Genomic DNA, 18,403 nt, shown 5'->3' on the forward strand with positions numbered 1-18,403 from the left:
CGATAAATGTACTGGAAACACCCAAACACAATAAAAAGAATTTTTTAAAAATAATATAGGCCTAACATACAAAAATTTCATATTTCTACAATAAACTATCATAGAAAGAAATAAGTTAATGGTTATTGTAGAAGGTTGTTGAAACTTAAGCAATATTGCACAACATACAATATGTTGTCGTTACCGACTTACCGTGCTTTGGCCTGCCTGGCTGGAGAACGAGTGGGTCGGGGTTATAAGCAGGGTGGGACAAACTGACAAAAAAGATCCATCACAACCACTGATCATAGTAAAATGCCAAAACACATCTGACAGACCCAAATAGAAAGACAAGCAAAACAACAGCTTCATCACTCCGTAGTCCTAAGATCACACAGTATCTTTACCAGTTTAGAATTAATGTTTGAGGAAATGTTACATATTGCACAAACTGAAATGTTTGAAAAAAAAAAAAAAAAGAAATAACTAACAACAAGTTCGGTAATAGCTATCGACAACTCGAAAAGGGAATTGATGCTACCCTCGGGACAAGTTGAGAAACTGTTCGTTTTCCAAAGTACTAAAAACGTAGTGACCTGTAGCTCAGTTACGTTTTCGTCCTCGGCAATAAATAGGAAAGGGGCAATGTGGAGAAAGTGAAAGGGGGAACACGAGATAACCGCACAAGGCAGACCTTGATAACGGGCCAGCCGGGAGATAAACCCGGCCTAATGTGTTAGGGCCGAAGCTAATTATTTAAGCCGTTAAAAATTACCTCTAAAAGAGAACAGAAACTTTACTTTCAAAGTCTGAAGTTGGTAGTTGTTTTTTGTTTCCTCGGTTTTCGAATCCCAAACCTACCAATTCGCAAATCCGCATGGGCTTGACCATAATAAATTTCCCATACGTCTGTAATAATAAAAAAAAATCTCTCGCTATTATCAAAAAGTTTAGACCAGTTCAAAACCGAGGTTAAAACCGACGGTTAAAATGTTCTTTACTGGTAGGCAGTACCGCAAAGTAAAAAGTATCCACATCCTGTTGAGAGTAGAACGATGGTTAATTCATAAATTTCAAAGTAGAGCTCAAAGAATAATTTTCTCTCTGTAAACACGACCACTGAAAACTCGGTCAAGATATTTTCAAATTAAAACTTTTCTTTAATATAATGCCTTTTATACACTATATAAGGCGACAGTGACGATGGAAATTGCGTCGTTTTTAAAAGCTTAACTTTCCCTTCATAATCGATTAATTCAACACGCTTCAATTTATTTTCATAAATTAAAAAAAGCGCGATTCGTTTTTGCTAAAAGGACTACAACTAAACGCAGGGTGGTATATTATTTAGAAATATTTGTTTATTTAATTAATATAACACTTCATGCCTGAAAGTTTCATATCACAACTGTAAATTTTATAAACATTTATGAAAAAGCTTTAAACCTACAGTAATAACCTAATAAAATAATATAATATTTCAAACTTCGTTTAATTACTTCAGCAATCTCAAATCTTGCAAGCAGTAATTTAAATAACAGATTACTACAGTCTAAATATTCAAATTATAAGTTAATAAAAACCTACAAAAATTAAAAAGAAAATCGTTTAATTGAAGTTTATGGACAAATAGATTACTACAATATTACACTAACGAAAATAAAAAAATAAAGTAATTTAAATCAAATAGAAACCCAAACGAAATTAAATACCGTACATAAAATATTTTCTACGTTGAAACATTCCGACAGAAAAATAAAAAGCAAGCAACAAAAAATTCCGGACAGGCCTTTTCGATTTCGACGACTATGATATTTAACAATTACATTAAATGCATAAAAAATAAACATTTTAAATTTCCAATACCCTCTGACTCCACAAATACAATGAAAGAAAGGGGCAGCGTCGGTAATGGGTAATGAAGGTCTCACTATCAAGAACACTGTCGATACGTGGCCCTTGGAGGATCTGACTCGTAGAAGAGAGGTCATCCTCACCCGATTAAGGAATGCCATGCGAGGTTGACACACAGACACCTACTTTTGGGTCAAGGCCTGCGTAGCTGTTTTGACACATTCAGGTGTAATTACAAACAGGACATATCATGTGGGCGCACAGACCAACCCCTGAACATAATAAAATGACCGGACTAACTAAAATGAAACGAATGAAGCATGAAATCTCAAAAGAAAATCATCCTCACCCGATTAATAGGCCAAGCGAGGTTGACACACGTACATGTCCGGCATGCAGAGAAAGGTTGTACGATTTGTCCCACCTAATTGAAGGGTGCAATTTCCTTGGCTTCATAAGACAGCGCGTAAAGCTGGGACACACTCGATGCAGTGCTATGCGACGCTACCCGACACCTTGCCACGTTTTGGTAGGGTATGCACATCTATCCGACGTCAAGCGCACGCCACGTAGTCACACAGCATGAATTACAAATCAGTATCACAATCGCAACGCCTCTTTTGTTCTTAATGCATTATTTTGAGCAAAACCGTGTAATAAATTGTTAGTTAAATTCATTATATCAAAAAATCGTATTCCGGTGTTTTGATCAATTTTCTACCAAACCATTAATTTTTTTTTTTTTTTTAAATAAAAACTAATGATTTTTTGATCCTGGTTAATTTTTGGTTTATATTAAAATAAGTATGTTGTAATTAATATAACGACAATAGTACATGTAGTTTGAATAAAAATATGAGTGTCCGGTTCTTTTGTCTTCGACTGTACTAGATGCTACCCGACGAAAATCTGGGCAGTGGGGATAGCAGAGCGTTGAGTAAGGTAGCGGTGCATCGGGCATTCCGTTCCCGAGAACTCATCGTCAACAAGACAAGAGGATCTTTAGCGTCCGCACCTACCCTATTCGGCCTTATCGGACGTTTTGATTCTCAAGATGAGAGCTGACGCACTTCCGCATACGACGGAATGGTATTACCGTCGCAGTGTTGGTGTAGAGGCTCCCCAGGCTCTAAGGGCCGAGACAACCCCTCTCTCTCCGCTTGTCCACTCCGAATGGCCGGGCCCGCATTGTGCATCGGGTCGTATGCCGCACGCAAAAGGCTAACAGGCTGAAATACATCAGCCTGTTCTCCTGTGTACTCCCTAGATAGAGACGGCCTCTCTAACTCCGTGAGTGTAGGGGCTCCCCTAGCGTAGAAACTTCCGGGAACGCCCCGGCAGCGGTTTAGTTTAAAGTGGAATTGCTAACCACACCCTAGATGAGCACCGCCTACGGTAAAGTCTCTTATCGAGTTCAGCCTACACCTGTCATGCGCATTCGAGGGACGCCATAAGCTCAGCCTAGGTGGTCTGATCCTTCGCTTCCCCAAGAGTATCACGCCGGTCATACGCACAACAATGCAAAGCATACTCGAGTCAGAGACACCGATTCACTACCCGTTTCCGTTCGCTTACTCACGCATTCGAGGGACTATTCAGCATGATCATCGCGTCCTCAACACTTACACGCTGTCGTCCGGTCGCAACGTCTCCCGTGAGGCCGGGGGTAATTTCGCTGGCCCTACGCAAGCTTCACGAAGATAACAGATAGAAGACAGCCTCTGTCTAAGTTCCCGCCAGAGGCGTCACCACGAGCCACCACGAATCCATTCCCAGTGTAACTAGGGCTGAATTTGGAAAGTTTAGTTACCCCTAAGCATCGGGCAATAAACCTTATGGAAAATTGGACTTTGGATTTGCGTCGGGTAGCACCTGGCAGCGTCGCATAGCGTTGCATCGGGTGTTTTCCCCGCCTAAGAAATGCCACCCGATACGAGCATTAAGCTTGAACATAGCTGGGAGTATCTTGTTCCCCTGTTCCAGTTCTTGGAGGAAATTAGACGTTTTATTGTATATAGTACTGACAGTCTTGTATCGTCCCAAGTGATTGTGGTGGTGTGATGGTGAACGTATTTATTAGCAAAAAGTGTGGGAGAGCCGATGGAGCAATATTGATAACAATAACAAGTACTCCACCACCCTAACTGACTAAATGGCATATAAATATGGAAGAATGTATTTATTCCATGTATGTATGTGAGTTAGTGAGATTGTGAACGAGAGACTAATGGCGTTGTAAGCGGAAACGACCTAACTGTTGATAGCCCCTGGGGCCGTCTGACCCCGGACTCACACGGCCAGCACACGGGGTGGATGATTCTCGAGGCCTGTCGGTAATTTATTGTAAATTACTAATTGGAATTGCCGGTGAACTGCGAGATAGAACTCTGTACACGAACGTAGATTTGAGCTTTATATAAATGAGTTATCAATTTTGAATCGTCCGATGATTGCATTAACAATTCATGTTCATTAATACACAGATTTGTATACAAACAGTATGATTTGGCTTGCAATCCTCTATTTATTAATATGGCAAGGACTGTAAATATAGTCCACCCTTGTTCTAGACAAATTATTTTTCCTTCAAGCCTGTAACAATGTATAATCTCATTGTTAAGGAATAATACATTGATTGTATGTAATGAATACAATTTAGTCCAACCGTACTAACGGGCGTTTAATTAGTTTCGATTTTATGTGATTCCGATTAGGCACCAAAGAGAAAATCTAATGAGATCCTACGGATTTTCAGGTTTCAGTTGCGTTAAGATTTACTTAATTTAAAAGGTCCTCTATCCTCAATGAAATAAGTCGAAAAATACATATGAATGTGGTTTCACATGTATATGAGCACTCTCAACACGACACGCAAGGATGGCACAATTACACAAAAGCAAACACTTTGAGCCCTGAAGATGATCTCAATAAAAGATCGAAACGTTGGCACGATAAAGGAAATGTTTTTCTGAAACCTACATCTCACCAAACCGCATCTCACGATTTCTAAATAAATATATGAACATTATTAAAAATCGATCATACTTTTTTGTCAAGACATTTTTAAACTTTAAAAACTAATACTCGATGTATAGATAATATCGAGTGGAGTTGAAGCTAAACTGCTCGATTAATTATTTATATTAGACGGTGATTAAAGTTTACGATTGGGAAATATTTTTCAGACAGGTACGTAAATAATAATCATTGAAATAAGATAATGAATAAAGAGGAATTTCAAAATTGTACCGAGAAGTGTTTTCAAATACTAAGATAAATATCGTAAATTAAAATTTTTCCATTTTTCTATCTGTGTGACATAGCCATTGTCATATTTTGCGTAGTATACCTCCTAACAAATTTACAATTAAATACGCGATTAGGTTTCGGCACAACTGAAACAGTTAAGTTGACATAACATTGATGCAGTCGAGGTGAAAGCAAGAAAAGTGTAGCACTATTTCTTTTAATTACTACCTGTATACATCTCGTAAATTGAGATTATTTACATATTTACATTATACACTTTATAACATGCCTTGAGGGAAGTCGCCAACCATTGTGGGTATCCCAGTTTTGTGCAAGGTTAGACCTTGATGAGGAGGTCCCGAGGCTCTCTCCGCTTTAATCGGCGGACAGGATTGTAGGGATGGATTATGTTGGACATGGATTCGGCTAGTGGGTTGGGGTGAGTGGAGAGTTTGTCGTGGAACTGGGTGAATTTAGCCGGGAATAATTTATTTACAAGAGTATTTTGAGGTCATTGTGAACGGATGCGTTGGAGACATAGTAAGGAGCACTATAATTCTCAGGACTTTCGATTGGAAGGAGTGAATTCGTTGGATGTTGGTAGGTTTAGCGGTGCCCCATAGTTCCAGTCCGTATGTCCAAATCGGTTTCAGTAGTGTTCTGTACAGTGCTAGTTTGTTTTTTGTCGACAAATTAGATTTGCGTCCGAGTAGTTTATAGAGTAGTCCGAAACGTATATTCAGTTCTTGCCTTTTTATTTGGATGTGTTGTTTCCTCGTCAGTCGTGAGTCAAGATAGAGCCCGAGGTCCACATTCAGCTTTGGGAATAGGGATGTTGTTGAGGTATGATTGTGTGAGGAGTTTTGATTCGGAGGGTGAATGTAATATGGGTGACTTGTTTTCATTCATTTTTATTCTCCATAATTTGTTTCATTCTGCAATCCAATGTACGTGTGATTGTAGCTCCTCCAAAGCTTTTATCAAGATCGAAATTGGACGAAAGGAGGTGTTGTCGTCGGCGAAGGATGCAAGGAGAGCTGTGGATGGGATAATTGATGTATACAAGAGGTAGAAGACTGGTCCGAGCACACTGTCCTATGGTAGCACTATTAAAGTTCATCGGTCACTTCAGATGGGGAGTGTACAGGGAGACCCTCTGCAAATGTTTGACCCACTACTGTGGTTGATTATTTTATTGTTGAATAATTTAATAATAATAATTTAATATTAAATATTCTTCAGCCAGAAAATCGCGCTTGGAGAGGCTCTATGTACTGACTCTATTACCTCAGAGCGCAGCAAATTAACATAAGTTAACAAGCCCATTGCTGCGAACTGGTAGAGCTGCCGTCGCAACTACGGCAGAACAATTTATCATCAGTTGTCTTTTTTTGCTTGTCTCATACCTGGTTTTCACTCCCAGTATTAGTTTTGTGCTCATTTATCCAAGATGACAATTCTATTTTAAAGTGGCTATAGTTTACGTCACAAAATTTGGGCCTACGTGTTGTTCCAAGGCCTCGTTTTTAGAAAGTATATGTTCTACCTCGTTGCTTAAAATTCCTCTGCGACATGGGACCCACATTACGCTATTCTTAGGGATTTAGGGGGTTGCAGACCAGTTTTGAATTGATCGATGATAAAAAAATATATTAGCCAAAATTCACCAAATTGCAGAGCAACTGTATTATTAAATAAAATATTCTCCACCGATATGACTTTGAATAAAAATAATTAACAAAATGATAAGAGAAATCAATTATAAACTGTTTAAATATGATCTAATTAATTTATCTTCTTAATAACGTATGCACACCCTATAAGAATAAAATTAAACAATATCATAATAAAATTATTTTTTGTTCCGATTAGATATCTTTTGAATCATTATACTGAATGGTTTTGGAAATATTTTATGCGATAAATCAATGACGGTTTTACACATGTCAGTTATTTTAACTTTATCGAAGATTTTGGTACACCTAGCACAACTGTCTGTTGATACTTGCAACGGTGCTCTGATAAACTGGTAGCCGGCGGACTTCGCCCTGGGTCCTTCTGACAGCAATCGTCCGGGTTGATCTCGCCGTGTTAGGCAAGTCTAACCCTAAAAGTGTTAGCGGTATCACTTACTACCTTTACCAAGGTAAGTTCTTACAACTTAGATCGAGGTATGGCCAAGGTTTTCCAACTTGTGGTCGCTCCCGTCAAATTGTAGTTTATGCACGACGGAATGGTATACGGGTTGGGTTATAAAAGACGAAGGGGACGGCAACTCTGACTACCTTTTCTGCACCGACTCCCTTTGGCGGTTACTGTTGTTCCTGACAGGTTATCCGTAGACTTCTCTCCTCGCTCTCCCCACCCTCTTGTTGGAGAGATGGTCTAATTACTCCCCAGATAACTGGAGCAGTTTAAGTTTTAGTGCTATTCTGTAAAGCGCTTTTAGAATAATTTATTTGAGTGAATCCCCCAGCCCCACCTCGAGCTGATGATTTTGTAATCATCAATGCTGCATAAGAAGTTTATTTTACTAGATTTTTAGCTTTTGCCAAGTTATTTACTCTTAAAGCAATTTTTATTTCACAACAAAAAATACAATGTCAAATTCGCTTACATTATATAAAAAATATGAGTTTGTTGTCGTATTTGTCCTGACCTTATACTCGAGAAGTTAATAGAACCAAAACCAATGTGAGGGAAAAAGCAATTAACAATTAAATAAACAATTGACAAGTATCATCGCATAAAAACACTTCATATCAAATTGGGACAGAACGTTTAAAAGATATGACAATGAATGTAAACAAACTTAAGACCTCCCACAAATCGGCACTAATGTTTATCTAAATCGAATTTCACCTTTTAATTAATTCTGTTTATAAATGTTAGAGATACTGAAATTTTCGTATATAATTCCGTCATTGATCACCTATTTCCTCTGTGCTATATTATTAAATTATATTGAAAAGAACGGATTAAAAAAGTATCTGTACTATTGGTGGATTTTAAAGTGATATTTGATATCACTGACCGAAATGCATAATTATAAAAATTATATAACTAAGGGTATTCGGGAAATTCATAGCATAAATAAAAAGTTTATATACATAATATAAATAAATATTTATTTCATTAAATATATAAATAAAATATGTGTGTATGGTTTGATGGACCTCTGATAGTTTCCCAACTATGACAGGAGTCAGGCAAGGGTGCTTATTGAGCCCGCTTCTTCTCACTATAGATATATATCTATTTACTATATGGTGATACTATCGATAGTATTGGTGGCGAACTTTCTTTGGGAAAACTAAAGTCAACTCTCTTTTGTATGTATTCGCAGATGACATTATGCTAGTTTCTGATGATGCCAGATTCAACTGATGATTAGGAATTTAAGTACTTTCATTGACTTTTGTAATGTCAGTGTAAACTAATACAAAACTAAAATTGTAGTATTTAAAAAAGGGAATAGCAGAAATGTTCCCATTGAAAAATGTGCATACAACAGAAAGTGAATAGAAATAGAACATAGTTTCACCTTTCATTTTTCATCTTTGATTTCTTACAATGCTCTTTAGGTAGTTCTTGGTATGTACAACCTAGTCTTGGATGACAATCAAAAATGCCTCGGATTCCGTGAAGATACTACCCTCAGTTACCAAATGATATTGCTTTATTATCGCTTCTATATCCACCTACTGTGCGAAGATATTATTATTATTATTATTATTATTTTATTATCACACACGGTTATCATTGTCGTATACAACCCATAGGAATTACTGTTATTATCCGTATTTATGTAAAGGGTGTGTGAACGGACATTTCACGCTGTCTCGGATCCTTATCATTTAATTGCCTACTTAAAGTTTCCTCGAATATTAATAATTAAGCCTTTTGAGTGCTGGGGAATTCGGACTCCCAAACTCAAGCGGCTGTCGTACAAAGATCTTGATTACATTACTTTTGAATAAATACTTAGTTGAGAAAGTTGAAATTTAAGCCTTTCCTCAAAATACTTACCACGTATTGTTTCGGAATAATCGCCAACTTTAATCAATTCTAAATGTTTCGCCACAAAATATCATCTAATTTTGCAACTGGAGACAACCATATAAAAAATTACAAAATCTTAAAAATAAGACAGAAAGTTGCAGAATTTATTAAAATGCTCTCCGAGTTTAAAAGGACATCTGTGCAATTCTGTCTTATATGTTAATACAGGATCTGGATCTCGGTATTGTCCGAATGAAAAAACAAATTAAATTGTTATCTGTCAATCTTTTGACCTATTTTAAGGTCATCATGGATAAATAGCAAAGTCCTTGACAAAGTTCAGGCTGAATCTAACTTCAAAGAAATTTGAAACCATTTATTAAAACCTTAATTTCATCAATCTGTAGACATCGTTGAGATTGTTTTGTCGAGATAATTATCAGTATCAAAAAGTAATTACTTTAAAATATGTCACAAGCTTAGCAGATTACAACTGAATTTACTTTTTTTATTCATACTACACCAAGATACAGATTATTCGTGAGTAAAAAAGTGGTCATCTAACATTTTATAATTATACAGAGTGTTAACTCAGAATATTTTCTCTACTAATGAGAAGAGTAATTTTTAAATAAACATTTCTTTTGTCCTATACAGGACAACTAAAATACAACACTATACTTGTGAAAAATTTCAAGACCTTGGGGTTCAGTAACACAACTTCAAAGCGTATTTCACACGTTCTTTTTCAAAATTGCCAATACGAACTAAGAAAGAAACATTTTAGAGTATTTAATGGAATATTTTTAGATAAATTATCGCTATTCTTGAGATCTTTTTTCAAATAAGATAATGTATACCAAACAATATTTATTTCCCCGTGAATAAACAAACCCAGTTAATGTTTGAAGTGCAAAGAACATTATATATTATAGTGTACAGTTACGACGAAAAGACAAATGCACCTTATGCAACTGTTAGGTTTGAGGTTTGAAGTTATCTTTTAGTGTTTTGAACAACTTCATTTTTCTACTAGGAAAACTGGTCAGTCAACATAACAATTTGATAGAGTTTCCCAAACCTTTTATCCAGCCCACCCCTTTCACAGAACAAAATCCAGGAGGACCCATCTCATTTAAGTATTTGAAATGAGAAACTTACAGTATGTAGTAAATTATAGTTATGGGGGACCGCGGTAGCCGAGTGGTTAGCATGAGAGACTCTCACGCCGCGGTCGTGGGTTCGATTCCCACCGTCGCCTCTGGCACTTTTTTCCCGATAACCCCCAATTTGAACAACATATATAAAAGATTCGTCATGGCTAATATGCAAAGATCATAAGGCCAATTAAAAAAAAAAAAAATTATAGTTTTGTAAATTACCCACTCCATTACTCATTAGGTGATAAAGAGGGATAACTCTATGAAAACAAACATTAGATTGATATATTTAATTTTATCTATAAAATCCGGAACACAAAAATCAAATTGGACTGAATGGAATGAATAAGTAGATGAAGCAATAGCTAAATTTAAAGGTATTAACTTGACCATTAATGATTAATAAATAAAACGAAAGAGCGAGGTTTTTAGCCTGCACAAATTGAATATGTTGGGTTTAATTTTTGATGAGACGGATGTCGGGCTCAGCATCTAGACATCTGCGGTATTTAGTTTTGGTGGCTAGATAGAAAATAGCACAGCTAAGTTGTAGCAGATGGAAGAAGAACACTTTTTGCTTTGTCAACGAGCGGTTGAAAAGTTTTGTTTTCCAGACGGAGCCGAAAATGAGGATAAGAATCGGACTCGAAAGTGGATTTCAAGGTGGAGCCTGAAGTAATGTCTCTCAATCATTGACTTGAAACCGGTTGACTTTGTCGAAACTGAAAACGGTTTGACTACCCATTCATGGTCTGGCAGCATTGTTTCTCAAGTGGTTGGGAAGTCGTGCTCAAAGGACATCGCCAAACTTCGAAGGTGTTCACATATTTCATCAATCAACGTGTCGTTCGCAAACTCCAGCTTGTTTTCTTTTAAAAAATCATTTACCTCAGGAAAACACCCCACCTCTTCCTTTTCAACAGATTCAACCCAAAACTGGATTTTTCTTCTATAGGCGCGAACTTTGTCACTCGCTTCGAAAGTTGTGATACTATTCTTTTGCCAAGAAACACTCATCTCATTCATTTTCATAAAAATATCCGATAATACGACAGTGTACGTTACGATTTCTCATCACTGAAAACGCTGGCCAATTCAACACTGTGGTTCATCAACAGAGATATGACTTCAGAACGTAATTCATGCAAACATGAAAATGCTTTCCCCGAGACAGCCACTGCACTTCTGTATGGAGAAGGAGGGAATGAGGAAGGCTTGTTAGTATTGTAACAAGTCTTGCCTTCAATAGCCCTGACTTCATATAATTAATAATTTGAACAGACTCGTCCAAAACTTTCTTGAAAGAGGATGATATTTATTTCGTAGGTAAAGCATGCTGTGGAAAACACAATGAATGCAGCTGCAGTCGATTTATCTTTTATTTTAGTAATCATTACAGTCGTTTGGCCAATCGTTGTTTTTGCATCTGTGCACACATCAATGCAGTGGACATATTTATTTAGAAATCGTGAGATGCGGTCTGGTGTGATGTAGGTTTCAGAAAAACATTTTCTTTATCGTTTCATTCTTGCGTGTCGTGTCGAGAGTGCAAAATTTATTTAGAAATCGTGAGACTCTCGACACGACACGCAAGAATGACACAATTACACAGAAGACAAACACTTTGAGCCCTGAAGATGATCCCAATAAAGATCGAAACGTTGGCACGATAAAGAAAATGTTTTTCTGAAACCTACATCACACCAGACCGCATCTCACGATTTCTAAATAAATATCGATTTAGGGTCACTAATCACCACACATATCTGCAGTGGACATAGTTACAAAACAATGTCCGATAAACTGAATATTTCGGCACCTGTTGCATTGGCAGAAAGTGGTTTGCACAACAGAATATCCTCCTCAAAACATTCTGAGTATTCAGAACAGACAAAATCCAATAAAATAGCAAACCCCGCGACGTTAGTTGATTAATCGATTAGGAGAGAAAATGAATTGTGTTATATGCGAGAAACCAACGATTCTTTCATATCCTTTGATAAATCAAGTATACGTCTTTTGACGTAACGTTAGATAATAGCATCAAACATATAAATTTTTCTGCTTTTTCGGCAAGCATGCTAGATACAATATCGTTAACACACGGTTTTCCGCGATGGTATGAGCTTTACCTGCCTGTGCCACTTAACAAGTAAGTCAATCTGTTTTCCGGAGTTCCGGGTGTGTACCTTTAAAATGACGACGTAATTTAACTGGAACCTTTGAACTATTTAGAAAGACTTTCGCTTTTTTTTAACTCTAAACTTTTCTAGCATTTTTTATGCTAAAATTTATAGCATTGTATAAATTCATAATATTTTTTCACATCCTACATGTATTAGTAAAATTATATAATACGCCGAAAACAAACTCTTTCAGTGAGTACATATACTTTGATTGTATATAAAAAAAATTTTATTGCATTGTTTAAAATCATTTTTTTTCCACATCCTACATGTATTTCTTAAATTCAAACGATGTTTATAAATCCCAGGCCCTGAAAATGATCTCAGTAAAGATCGCAACGTTGGCACGATAAAGAAAATGTTATTCTAAGACCTACGTTACACCAGACCGCATCTCACGATGTCCGAATAATCATTGACTAACGGTCACTAAACACCCCACATTACTAGATATCAATATTGAAATCTGACAAAATTGAGGTATTCAGAGCATTTTAAACGTAAATATGAACGCAAACCGACACAAGGTATAATATAACTGAAGGAAGGGTTCTGAGCCTGGCGGACGGCAGGACGGGAGGGAGCAAAACGTGACCCTGCATCCTAGACGTATCCACCACAGGTATCTATTTGTAAATATGGTCCTTATCCACATCTTTAAGAAAGGGATCTGCTAAAATTCCTATTTAAAAATAGCTTTCGGTCCTCCTATCAGCGCACCGGGCGTTATCGCTACTGTCCCTGCCGACTTCAATAACTATTAAAGCCTAACTGTAAATGTCTACGGGGAAGGGGGAAAAAAAACTTTGGGCTTGAATGTTAAAAGTTTGTACCTTTGAATTTGTCCTGTCCATCCATGGGGAAAATGGAAAATAGGATTGAACTCAAATGCACTCAAACTGTGGGAAGAAAATTTCTGCAGCAACCAGGTTACTTCTTTTTCTTTGGGGGGCGGAAACTGCTCTTTTCAACTAGGCGAAATCAATACAAATGACCTTACCTACCAATGGCCCGCTTAAAAACACCAACTACGTTATAATTATCCTTTCTGAATGCCGTGAATTTCTCTGCCACGGAACGTTCGAGGCATTTTCGATCTGAAAATTGCTTCTCTCTTGAAGTGTAAAGCCTGGGATTTATCATTGGGCGAACGGCACATTTGTATTCCGGTGAGATTTTACCATTAGGACTTAGTATAGGGGAGAAAATTCTGTTTTCCGTTCACAAAGAGAAAAACCGAAGGCATCTTTTAAGACGTTCCAAAGCGTATCGATCAAAGAAGGCGTGGCGTAAATTCTGGACAAAGGGATTACCCACTTTGCCAATCGTTTTCCAACTGGTTGTGAATAGAGGGAGGATTTTTTAATGCCAAAGAGCCGGGGAATCCTTTAAGGGCTTCGCGGCGTAAGCTTGTTTGCAGGGGGCCAGGATTAAACGGAAGAATCCGTGATAGGGGGCGGCCGAATTTGCAGAAAAGACCTACGGTGCTGCCATTGTCTCTCGAGGAATGGTGCCGACCGATAACGGAATGTGGTAATTTCGAAGAATAGTACGTACTACTACCTCTCGATTGACCGGAGCTTTCGATCCAACGAAGACAAAAGCTTCATCAATTCCACCGAGAGCAACAGTACTTTCAGTCCTAAAGAAGAGATTCTGATAACGGTGCACAAAAATGAAACTGCATTCTTTCGAACGCTTAATAATTTAAACTTACTTTCAATTAACAAAGAGCTTCAGAAAAATTTACTTATTCATTACATTTAATCATGCAAAAGTTTATTCTTAATCTAAACAAACATTCCAGGAGAAAATGTATATTTTATTTAGCAGAATTACTAAGGGGTATCTATTTAAGTCCTTTTTTTATTGGAAGAATCTTAGAAGGGTGCTTATGTAATTTACTGTTTTTCAACAAAGAAATTTTTATTATTCATTTAATATAAAACAAAATTAATATACAAAGAGTAGCCCACCGTGATCAGAGGGCACGGAGTTTCGACCAGTAGGATGGAACGATGGAACCGCTACTCGAGAGAGCTATCGAAAAACACTTGAACAGCAATTCTGGCTTCTGCAAAACCTTTCCATTTGAGCGAAGTGGTTGAAGTGTTTACTGCTTAAACATAACCCCTTTATCGCTTATAGTTCAAAGTTCATAAAACTTCCATAAAGAACAAGCTGGTGTAAAATAACTCCTTTGAAATTACAAAAATTACAAAAAACAAAAAGAATTTCAAATTGAAAAGACTTCTGCGCCCTTGCACCCTCTCGAGTACCAGTGGCAGAATTTGTTTCTAAATGTTGCGACATAATCGTCGGTTATCGAAATGGGTATTGGGGCTTCGCGGTAGGGGGCTTGGGTATTGGTTTCATTGGTCAGTCATGATGTCGATTATTTTGGTGTGCAATGTGAGTTGGTTTGTATACTCATCTTTAAGCTTTATATGCTTGTATATCTCTCTAGTACGTTGAGTTTTCGTCCTATTTGGGCGAATTGTGTGTATTGGTATGGTATGGCATGGTGGAAAGGATACTGGGAAGCGGGGCTTGTATTCCCCAGGCACTGCAGCCTTCTGGCTTATTGTACCTTCCCAGTTCCCTAGTTTAGTCAATAGACTCAATTCTTCTTCTCAGAAGTATCAGGGCATTGACTGTTATTGCTGCAATTTGGTTTCCTGAGTCTTTTTCGTACGTATTAATGTCATTGTTATTTTTATTGTGTGCATTGTGAATTGATTTTCCATCGTTGCCTCTGAAGGATTGAGAAGTTCTTTGAATCAATCTCTTAATTTCCTCCCAGTCAGTCCAATGTATGTATCTCCGCATTGACATGTGAAATGACAAACACCGTTATTGTCTAATCAATTGTATCTATGTTTCTTTTTAGTAGTTTACCTGTGCCATTTTTGGCCCTTGGTGTTCTTACACACTAACTTTCCATCTCACAAGAGAATCATTAGGATGTTTGTTTGATAGCCGCCCCCAGCTCCTTTTTCTTTTTCATGGAAATATCTTCATAAAACACTTCTCCTTTGATAATTTTCCAGTCGGCTCGAAATTTGTTGAAATAATTCAGATGGAATGAGTATATCAATTCACTGTTTGGAAAGGAATAGTTCCACTCCAAAACTGTTCTTACAGTGTTTGGTTGTTAAACTACTCAAACGCATTTCGTCATTGCGCCACCATCAGTGAGGAACTATCTATCGCTATATATTATCCTTTCCATCTGTGCACTTAATTTATTAACAATATTGTGTTAATAATATTATAATTTTGAATAAAACGTCATCTATCTTTTTCAAAAGAATTACTTCAACAGTTTTTGTTGTTGCCCAATTCATTTATATTAGCGAAGTCGAAACCAAATGTTTATACTATGAACCACCTGATGGTGACAAGAGTACGAAATTCTCGGATATTCCTCTGCCCTCTGCCGAAAACGGTTTAGTATGCCATTGCCAGGTGAACTTGGATTCGTCAGTCCGTAGGATGTATGGAAGAACGTTTTCTTCGGCAAGGAACGTTAGATGCCTTCATAATCAAACTCCCGAAGTCCGAGGGTAAGATGATAGCGAAACGGCTCTAATTTTTTGTGAAAAACCTAAAACCCTTACAATATTTCGGAGAGAGGAATTCGGATTGTCGCAAATATTATAAAGTATTCAGCTCCTCGTCCAAATTACGCTGTTTGTTGGTGATGGAAATCCTCATATTGCGAGCAAACGAATAGAAAGGCTTGGATTTACTCTGGGGCGATCTGGAAATTTCTGAGACAATTCGACTGACTGCACGTCAGGCAATACCACCACTATCAATAAAGCAGGCGTACATATCAACTCCGGTGTTGATCGGAAAAACGTGCTCTTCGGTTCATTTTGAATACTGAATGTAACGAATTCTATTCTATTGTAAAATTTATTTACTTCCTGCAATTAAGATTTGCTCTCGTAATGCGAGTTTGACAAACAATGACAGAATGTAAATAATAAAGACAATTGATGTTTAATTTAGTGAAGAAGCAAATTAACAACGAAACAAAGGAAATGCATTTTTTCAAACTCTTCGCCATACCTTTATCATTTTTTGACCAATTGCACCATTGAGTTCAGCGTAAAAAATCCTTTAAACTATGTATCAGGATAGCATCAAATTTAAAATCTTGAAGTTGAAGTGGGCCTCAGGTACCGTGTTTCATTTTTCTACCAAAAAAAGAAGGTAAAACTAGACTATATATAATTTAATATAAAATATTAAACACGTGTTTTGTTTATTTTTTTAATAGCATCATTGGATCAAGAGAAATTCAGCCATCTTGGGAACTCGGGGGCGTGTGGATAAAGAATTAGACCATGGGTCGGGACGGTCTGGGATCCCGTGGGATTATCGAGAAAGATAAACACTGAACGGGCGTATACCGAATGGTTCTTCTGGGAAATGAACATCGTTCATGCCCTGGAAAAAGGCGTTTCTCTGGAAAGTGTTTGCTAACTACTCCTACTTTCGGGATAATACGTCTGGAGAAGCTCTTAAACAGTAAACCACACTTGTCCAGTTTACGCTGGGGATTGATTCGTTTCGTAGGTTTTCCTTTCTATGTATTTGCCAGTTGGGAGATAAGGTTTTTATGATATTTTTGTTTGCCTTTCTTATCAGGCGAGAGAGGTTTATTTCCACTAAAATCGATCAAGCACATTTTTATTGGGTATAAAAAAACATGTCAAGCTACAAGACGTCGATTTCTCAAAAAAAAAAGGCCTTTAGCTGCATATCCATCTTGGAGCATCGGACTAACTTTGTTACAGTTTATTCAGTTATTCCAACCCCGGGGGGTTAAAACACTTTTATATAAGCATGTAAGGAAGGGGGAAACTTAACTTCTACCTTTTAGCATAGGAAATCTTTGTAGGATCCTTGTGTACGTCCTGAGTAATAAAGCTTATTTTTCTATAAGTTGCATAATCATTTAACTAGTTAGCCGCAAACGTTTTACTCCATTCTTTATCAATGCATGGAATAACTGTAATTTGGTCGTTTCATATCTCAGATCATTCTTATCTGGTTATATACTGCCTTATAAGACTGTGAGATTTCTTCTTGAGGTCTGCGAAGTGACGAACCAAAATTGGTCGTATCATTGATTGCCTATCCTCATTGTTACGGATTTTCGTCACCTTCAGTTTTGGGTTTGTTGCGTTTTTACGAAAAAGACATTACCCACGAGAGACAAATCAGCCCTGAAGCCCAGACAAAATCTGACATCTGATAGACTAAAACAGCGAAGGTAGGCAGGCAGACACGGATAATCTGAAACGACCAAACAGCAGGTTGACCATCCCGCAGACCTCAACAAAACGGTGTAATTGCTTTAAATAAAACAAACTGATATGTGTGCGAAATGATTACCGGCATTTACTGACGTCTGGAATCTGCCAGTCGATACTATTACTTGCTACATAATTTTGTTAATGTAATACCCTGTTACTAACTTTTCAGTCTGTTTCAAGATATGTATTAAGCGTCTAGCGTGTCATCCGAAGTAACCTGCATAAAAACAACGACATGCAGCTTAAAACCTATTTTTAGATGTATTAAGCACGAACTGAATTTTGTCTTTTACATGTTAGATCGATGTATTTCTGTGTATTCCATAAAAAATTTAAAAAATTTAAAAAAAAAAAAAAAAACTAAATTTCATAAAATATGAGACTGCAAAGTTCCGTAATGTTCAGTTTTTCAATTTGTTGTTGAGATGATTTTGCTGTATTATGAATTATGTTTCATGTTACATTCTTTTTGACACTACTGTTGTACAAGTGCTGTTGGAATTGCATTTTGTCGTTTATAAAAAGCCACGAAAACTGCAAAATATTGGTCATCGCAGAAATATAGTCAACGGAATTCCAGATGAAAGACAAAATGAAACAGAAAAAGAAATAGCACAACGAAATGAACAAAATATTTTTCATA

General features: G+C 37.1%; 1 protein-coding gene across 2 annotated transcripts in view; it reads right to left on the reverse strand.

Annotated features, from left to right (window-relative positions):
* Positions 1 to 18,403, reverse strand: part of LOC106672998 (transcription factor Sp3-like) — a 168,237-nt gene that overhangs the window by 8,076 nt on the left and 141,758 nt on the right. Inside the window, exon 1 of one of the 2 annotated variants that reach the window (XR_002910738.1) lies at positions 193 to 694. The exons of the other annotated variant lie outside the window; for it this stretch is intronic. The gene's annotated coding sequence lies outside the window, so the exon portion shown is untranslated. Of the gene's footprint in view, positions 1 to 192; positions 695 to 18,403 lie in introns of those variants that run through there. 2 annotated transcript variants of the gene reach the window in all.

The sequence above is a fragment of the Cimex lectularius genome, unplaced genomic scaffold (assembly GCF_000648675.2).
Source record: "Cimex lectularius strain Harlan isolate CLEC.00 unplaced genomic scaffold, Clec_2.1 scaffold325, whole genome shotgun sequence".
Classification (NCBI taxonomy): Eukaryota; Metazoa; Arthropoda; class Insecta; order Hemiptera; family Cimicidae; genus Cimex; species Cimex lectularius.